Genomic DNA, 9,304 nt, shown 5'->3' with positions numbered 1-9,304 from the left:
ATTTGATTGGTTGAAGATGATTAAGTATGAATGAATGGTTGATTCAGTTGTGTCAGAGGTTTGGAGGTTATCAGTGATTGATTGAGTTTGATTGATTCAGAAAGTGATGATTGAGTTTTAGTGATTGGTTGATGCAGATGTATTTGATATTTGTATTGCAAGGGTGATTGATTCTGAGCTTCAATGTTGTTGATGGGTCTAGTATGAAAATTTGACGAAACGTAGCCTTCAAATTGTGGTGTTGTGATCCAGGTGTATCCAGTATGAAAATTTATGAAACGAGGTCCTTGGAGGAAGAAAGAAGGTCGTAGCCTTCTGTAGGCCGACACCTACATACTAGTAAACATATCGGCTAGTACAAGAGCTAGGGGGTTGTAGCTCCCTTCCAGTAGAAGCTGGAGAATGAGAGAAGGTTGTAGCCTTCTGTAGGTAGAAGCTTGCATACTGGCATGAGCCTGCACCAGTACAATGTTGTAAACAGATTTTCTTATTATTAAAAGAAGACAAAGATGACAACAACAGGTGGTTTTTATCCACATTGGGTTTCCACATTAAATCTTGGTGTTCATGTGTGTTGCTTATGTGTGATGGTTCATTCTGTTATTAACTGCACATGGTTATTGTTTAATTTTTAATAAAGTACTGATGCACAAATTCAAGATCAACATATGATGAATTAACTGAATCATAAGTTCGCTAGATATATGTTGGTTGCCTTAAGAACAATTGCATATACACACAAGTTTCCTTCACTGAAGTAGTGTATATAAATCTAATTATGGAAATGAAAAAGTTATTGATTTGATAATACTGATTCACCCCCCCTTTCAGTATTATTTCCAACAGAACCTTCTGAACATTGGTTAGAGGTTTTCATACTTATGATTATCTAATTTTATGTCTGAAAACTGTGATAATCATATTATTTTTTGTTTTTGCTCACCACTATTCAAGCTATTTCACTGGGTGAAGTTTTATAGCAGCCCTCTGCTTTGGGATTAATATTATTCAAAAGGTTAGGCATTACAGTGTTATATTTGTTTCATTCATTGGTCCTCCAAATTAAAACAAAACCCCAAAACAATTATCTTAGATGCTCTGGCTTGATATCTTACCATTATCAACTCAAAGGTACAACATCAGTCTGGCGCCATTGTCGGGGATTCGAATCTCATTAATTTTTCCTAGGGCAACGATATTCATTCTATTCCTTTAAGGTGATTAAACATATAGAAAGGTTAAAATCCTTCACTTGGCGACTCCACTAGCCCAAACTGGCACCTTTTAAGCACACTAGATCTCATTCGAAATCTGACTTAGTTAATCCTCTGTCAAATCCTGAAAAGCTTCTAAGAAAAGCCAGTTCTAAAAGGAGACATCAACCATCTTCTTCTTCCTCTTTTGTGTTATAGTCTGAAGATTTAGTATCATTTGATCCTTTTAGTAATATTCCATCTGATCCTGATAGGACACAAATACCTCCTAGGATTTCTGAACTTTTAGATAGGGGAGTTGATTTAGATTCAGCTTTCCTCATTCATTCTTTTGAAACACATCAAGAACCCCCTCTACCACCAAGATCGCCTAAACTGAGTTTGACTTGGGTGTTCATTTACGTGAATACAAACCCACAGATTTCATATCCCCTACCACTTATTCATTTCCTTCCACTTATGTACGACCTAAAGCTTCTACTTCTGAACAACCTGAAAATACCATCTCTATATATTCAAATCCACTCTTTGAAACAAAAGAGGGTATTCATTCACCGGTCCAAAAGTTAGTTCTTAAGACTCCTTTAAAGTAATTTAGGAGATCCCCTCCTTCTTCACCTTCGCATAGTCACACACCCCCTCAATCACCTTCTTCTACCTCTTCTTCATCTTCTTTTTCATCATCTTCTTCTTCTTCATCCACACAAACACCTCAAACACCACCTTCTACTATGGCATTCCAACCTATTGTATAGGCTAGATATGCAGCTTTAGTCTTACCTGCTAACCTCGATGCATTCCCAGCTGGGTACTTGAAATACCTTCCTAGGTATAATGGAGAAACTGGTCCCACAGCTGAGGACCATCTTCAATATTTTCTAGACTTTGCAGACAACATGAATATCAGACAAGAAAATGTTTACATGGAATTTTTTGTACAGTCACTTGAAGGAAATGTAAGAATCTGGTTTAAGAAGCTACTTGTAAATTCCATTAGAAATTGGGAAGAGCTTACAAACATATTTAAAAACCAATAGGGTGTAAAGAAAGATCCTCTTTAATTTTTGACTGAATTTGAAGAACTTAAAAGAAACTTTGGTGAACCTGTATCAGATTTTATCAAAAGGTTCAATAAACTTTATCATAAGATGCCCCGTGATTGTAAACCCCCTGTAGCAGCAGCTAAGTCTAGGTTTTCTAAAGCCTTTGACGATGATTTTGTTGTAATGCTAAGAGAGAGAACTTCAAGAACTCTTGAAGATATGCAAACAAATGCTATAGAGGTGGAAGCAAATAGGGCTGCTTCGACTTCCTTGAAAGCTAAAGAGGAAAAGGCCCAAAGAAAACTCAAATCTATTCAAGAAGCCTCTAGTTCCTCTAGTTCTTCTAAGACTACAACTAAATATTCTAAAATAAATGAAATAACTTCTCTTCTTAGAAATCTATCTAATAGAATTTCCAAGATTGAGACTCAACCTAAGACAGTTCAACAAATAGTTACTAGACCCCAAAATCAAAATCAAGGTCAGTATAAAAGGAATCAACAATTACAAAATCTTCAGAGACCTATTAATGATCAGCAGGTCCCCACTCCTTTAGTGATAGATGACCAACAACCTGATGAAAATACTATGAATATTACTGAAGATATCAATAACATGGATACTTCTAATCAAACAGTTATTATTCCTCTCTCATAACAAAATCGGGTTCAAGAAGACCAAGAATTCTCACAGGTTTCTAAATACCATGCCTTCTCTGAATTTTTAATTGCAGAGTTAAACAAGAGATATGATGTTAGGCCTAGAACCGATCCTGGAAGACCTCCTACGGAGACTCCAATAATTGAACCTCGTACCAAAGCTGTTGAAACTCAAACAACTGTTATTAAACCATTAAATCAATCAACTAATACTACTCAAAATGATAAGAATGCTCTGTCTACATTTAATGTTGAAAAAGAGTTAGAAAGAGTTAAAATCCCAATTCCACTTTCAAAACTTTCCAAAAACCTTGGGTATAAAAATCAAGTCTCCAAATGGATACAAAACACCTCGGTTGATGCTGAAAGTGATATCATTAGTCTGCAAGATGAAAAACCAACGGTTGTATTTGGTCCTAGCTCAGATGTGATAGATGAAATAGTGCCTCCTTTCTATGTAACTCTTAAGACAAATGATTCCATGTTATATAATTGTTTTCTTGATTCTCGAGCATCACATAATTGTTAATAAATTTACCCAAGAACACAAATTAATTACGGAGAATTACTGAGAGAAACAAATATAAAAATAACCAGCAATAACCATAAACACATAAACACACATGTTTATCTCGGAAAACCCCAAATCCGGGGAAAAACCGAACATAATGAAATTTCATTATCCTTGGCCAAAACCCTGGCCAATTCGGCCAAGTGAGCGTTCACCGCTCACCTCCAGGCCCTTGTCATTACAATGAAGTCCTTCCAGCCTTTTATAGGCTCCATTACATATAATACCACGGGCAGAATACTATGGGTGCACAATACCATGTGCCCCACAACCATCACTGTTTAACCTCCTTTGACTCTACCTTGAGTTAAGTTTACCTAACAATTCCCCCCTTAAACTTGACTTGGGGTTCCTTGACTAGCTCCAACCAAACCTGCTAAGTGAGCCAATCCCACTCACTCTAGCTCTTACCCCCCTCAAAGTTTTTACCTGGGGTATTGTTAACCCAACATCCCCCCTATCACCTAGGTCTAACCTAAACTTTACTGGTGATCGCCGAGGGGTACACATGCCTTACCAGGTCTTACAGTAGTATGCCCATTTACATGCAATAATTTTGACTTCATTAATTATTTTTTTTTGTTTATTGCTGTTGTGATTCTGATCCATCCTCTCTCAACAGGTGAGGTGACGGGTTCGATTCCTGATCCCATCGGATTTCTCGTTTTCATGCTCGTTGAATTCATTTTTCATGATTGCTTCCTTGATCAAGCATTTCAACTCTTGCAATTCTTTCCTCTCTAATTCCTTCAAATCAGAAATGAAGTTGCTCTCCTCCTTGAATGAAGTCAGTCGTGGCTCTGATACCAATTGTTAAGAAATTTACCCAAGAACACAAATTAATTACGGAGAATTACTGAGAGAAACAAATATAAAAATAACCAGCAATAACCATAAACACATAAACACACATGTTTATCTCGGAAAACCCCAAATCCGGGGAAAAACCGATCATAATGAAATTTCATTATCCTTGGCCAAAACCCTGGCCAATCCTGCCAAGTGAGCCTTCACCGCTCACCTCCAGGCCCTTGTCATTACAATGAAGTCCTTCTAGCCTTTTATAAGCTCCATTACATATAATACCACACGCAGAATACTATGGGTGCACAATACCATGTGCCCCAAAACCATCACTGTTTTAACCTCCTTTGAGTCTACCTTGAGTCAAGTTTACCTAACAATAACCTCATGCCAAAAATTATCATGGAACATTTGAAACTTGACATAACTATATCATATCATGACTTGTACACCTTTGATTCTAAAAGGGTGCCCTACTTAGGACTGATTAAGGATTTAGTAGACACCCTTGCCCAAATTCCAATGAAAAGTGTAGTGCTTGATATAGTTGTCACAGATATCCCTCCCAAATTTGGAATGCTCCTTTCTATGTCTTTTTGTGCCAAATTAGTGGGAACTCTTCAGATGGATATGTCTTATGCCACTATTCCAGTTTATGGGGGAGAAAAACCAAGGTTAAATAGAGAGGTAAGATTTGTGCACACTTTTTGCAAAACAAACTAGCCAAGGAACCATCCCATTTATGCAATTGATCAGGATTTTGGTTACTTTCAACTCTCTTCAAACCAAATACATGAAACTCAAGTTAAAATAGAAGATGTAATTGAAAGTCCTGTATCAAATCAAACTAATGTATGGAAACTATTTTTTGATGGTTCTTCTACAAAAGATGGAGCAAGAGCTGGGGTAGTTTTAATTTCACCAGAAAAAGAAAATTTCACCCAATCATGCAAACTCAACTTCGAAGTTACAAATAATGTTGCTAAATATGAAGCTTTACTTTTGGGATTGCAATTAGCCAAAAGCTTAAAGGTTCAAAACTTAAGTGTTTTTACTGATTCAGAACTTATTGTTAAACAAGTGAGAAATATTTTCCAGACTAAGCATCCTAGACTTAGGTCTTATCGAAATGAAGTTTGGGATTCATTTGAAAACTTCTTAGATGCTTGTAATTTGACTTATATTCCAAGAAATTAGAATATTCATGCAGATGCCTTAGTTCTTTCTGCTAGTTCATTTAAAATTCCTGATCAGACCAATGTACTCTATCAAATACAAGTCAAGTATAGGCCATCCATCCCAGACAATCTAAAACACTAGCAGATATTTAAAGATGATGAACATTTGAAATCTCATCTGCATGTTATAGATGATTTTCAGTTCTACAAATTGACAAAGATAGAACATAAATAAATGAAAACAGAGATGAAGTTCAATACAAATTGAAAAAGCATCAGAATAAGATGAAGAGCATGTTTGATAGAAGAGCCAGGGAAAGGGACTTCAAGGAAGGTGACCGAGTTCTAAGATGGGATTCTAGGAGAGAAGAAAAGGGAAAACATGGCAAGTTTGACAACCTGTGGTTTGGAACTTTAGCAATTGCTGAAGTTAAGGGAAACAACACTTTTGTGCTACAAAATCTTGAGGGGCTATATTCCACTTATCTTGTAAATGGAAGGTTTCTCAAACATTACATTTAGTACTCAAAATTTGAAGTAGATTTCATTACTTCCATTGTAAAAACTCTGGTTTCTTTTACTTTTCAAGTTATCAGTGTGATTTTTTACAGCAAAAGATTCCATATCCTGAGGAGAAGGCACATGGATCTGCAGGTTCTCTGCATTCTATAGGAGAAAGAAGTCCCCAGTTGGAGCCAATGTTGTAGCATTTTTTGGTTTTGATAAGTTAGAATCAATTAGTCAAAAAATGTTAAGCTAGGATATGGACAAAAAGAATACTAAATAAAAATGTTAGGAAATATTTTGATAAATATGTCCATATCAAAGATAATGTTAGAATAGATGCCCTAACAAATGAAGGAAAAAAAAAATGTTAGGTTATAGAAAAAAGCAATAAACTCGTGAAACTATGCAAGTCCAAGTGCCACTACTTTTTACTTTATTATGAAAAATAATGGTTATGTGCATCTTGTCATAAATGCCACAACCCATGACAGTCAAATAGTTTAATCTTGACTAGTTCATGCTTTAAATTTCATGTTTATAGTTAGAGAATAAAGATCTAGCCAAACTATTTAATCTTGGCAGATCAGTAGTTATGTAGAGAATAATAAGGAGCTCATCAGTTTAATCTGAGCCCTTGGATGTTATAAGGTTAGAATTAAACAGTTTGTTTTTCAAAATAAAAAGGAAATAAAAGGTTTGCTAGCCTAAATGCACCCAATTAGGTGAAGAAAAAATGTTAAGGTAAGTAAAGGGTAGGTAGAAGAAAAGTTGCAGAAGTACAAAGTTGATTGAAGCATAAGCACATTTATCATGCTTAATCATGTGTTGTAGTGTGTAGGAGCAGTTATGAAGGTGAAAAGATGTTCACAAGTTGATTTGGTTAACTTCCCCTCATTTCATTTCACCCCCACTACATACTTACTAATTTCCTCATTATCCCGTCATTTCCTAAGAAAAAACCCTTTCCCCTTGAAAAAATTACTTTCCCCTTGTAAATTCCCTAAAAACCCATAAAACCCCCCTTATCCTAAGTTTTTATTCCCCCCTCCACTTTATTTAAATTTAACTCCGCTATAATCACATTTTCCCGATATGAGACCTTTTAACCCACCCCCTTAGTGCGGTTAACAAACCCCGCCACATATTAAACCCTGGTCGCACTGTATTAAAACTTGCTCGTTATATTTTTTAACCCGCTTTATTCATTATTTAATTATATGTAAGTGTAATTAATCCTCCTAGGCCTCGCTAATCTTCGTCGATTTCCCTCCGTGCAACTTAACCGCGCGATAGCCATTAGATCTTTCACCCCCAGATCAAATGGCGTGCATCCATATCACGTTCATTTCTTTTCCGAGCTTTAAAGGCCCGAGAGCACGTGAGATTCATGGTTTTGCTCAGGCCCCTTATGGTTATGTGGCAGTCCCATGTTAACTTGCATGCCCTCGGGAAAATACCACCTGGCTGTCAAAAGCAGTGCGATGAGCAATAAAACCACCTCCCAGCGTAGGCCGAAACCACTCACTATTCACAATTATGAATTTTCGTGCCAAAGTTAACTGTTAACCATTTAAACATGAAAACCCTCATTTTTAATCTTTTCTCTCGTTTTTTCAATGAAACCTATTTAACCCTACTTGCGCCACCCTGAGCCTCTGCAGCCCAATTTGACCTCTAATTACCGTCCAAACACTACCAGGACTCCATCCACATACTTTCCTGTTCCCTGAAGCCATTTATCACCTCCCTGTCAACTTGTGTTTTTCTTAACAATTGTTGTATTTTGCAAGTGATTAGCAAAAGACCAAAAGTTCGAATAAACAGTTTGACACTGATTTAAAAACCTGTTTGTTCCAGATTTTTGAGAAATGAATTCAAATTATTTTCCTGTAATAGAAATTAGGTTTAAACCAAAGACAAAGTAGAAGGAAACATTTACACAGTAAATGTTAAAACAGAGGAGGCAGATAAAGACAAACAGATGAAAGGTCATAAGTCAATATGACATATAGCGTGAAGACCAAACAGCCCAGCAACTTAAAGGGAAAAAGATCAAAGTCTAAAGGACAATAAAACCTAAATAACAAGATCAGTAAGCTAGTTTCAACAATTTTCAGTTTTTCAGTGATAGTCACCAACAGCACAGCATCAAAATAGTGTCAGATCAACTAGCACTTTTATTTTGATTTCACAATAATATATTTTTGTAAAAATAGTTTAGGATATTTTCTATTGTTGTATAAATAACTCTCTTCACGAGTTATTATGGGTTCACCATTGAACCAGGTTGACCATTGAAGAAGGGTTTCACTCTTGAAGAAAGGTTACACCTTGATGAAGCATTTGTAAACATTTGATGTACTTAGCTTTTCTGGACCCTTAATACAAAGCAAAGGATTCTGAATTCAGTTTTACACAGTTTGTGTTTCTTGTAAGTTTTTCCAATATTACACATTATGTTTTTCTTCATATTCTTATGTCTTATAGAGATACCTAGGTAGGAATAATTGTGTTTCAATCTATTCCTATAAGCTTTTGAAGTGACAATTTATAAAGATAATGGATTAATGGACTGTCTATTTAATTAATTCCCTCTTAATCAATAAATCATCAGCATCTTGTTGTAAGCTTAAGCATATTCCCTTGAACCTTCTGAACATTGATCAGAGGTTTTCATACTTATGATTATCTAATTTTTTGTCTAAAAATTGTGATAATCATATTAATTTTTTGTTTCTTCTCACCACTTTTCAAGTTGTTTCACTGTGTGAAGTTTTACAGCAGCCCTCTGCTTTGGGATTAATATTATTCAAATGGTTAGGCATTACAGTGTTATATCTATTTCATTCACCGGTCCTCCAAATTAAAACAAAACCCCAAAACAATTATCTTAGATGCTCTCGCTTGATAGCTGACCATTATCAACTCAGAGGTACAACAGGTTAACCCATAACCATGATGAACAAAGATTTGAGGATAGAGATACCCTGTAATGCTTGTGACAAATTGTGATACTAAAAGTGTGTGGCCCAGTAAATGGACTTCAATGAAGTGTGGGTTTGTGGATGATCCATAACCATGAAAAAACAAAGATTCGAGGACAGAGATACCATATAATGCTTGTGACCAACTATGATACTAACAATGTGTGGCCCAGCAAATGGACTTCGATGACAATGATTTTGTGCGGTTGATCTATAACTGTGATGTTGACTGTTGATAAAGTAGCAAGTGCCTACATAGTTTGGGGTGGGAGGGCATGTCTCCAAAGGGAACCCGCTCTGAATGATGCTCTAGATTTAAAATGGACATAACTCAGTCAATATAA

This window comes from Pinus tabuliformis, chromosome 1_1 (genome assembly GCF_031772625.1).
Source record: "Pinus tabuliformis cultivar Carrire ecotype Pingquan chromosome 1_1, CPIR1, whole genome shotgun sequence".
In the NCBI taxonomy this organism is placed as follows: Eukaryota; Viridiplantae; Streptophyta; class Pinopsida; order Pinales; family Pinaceae; genus Pinus; species Pinus tabuliformis.
Note: the sequence above shows the minus strand (reverse complement) of the source record.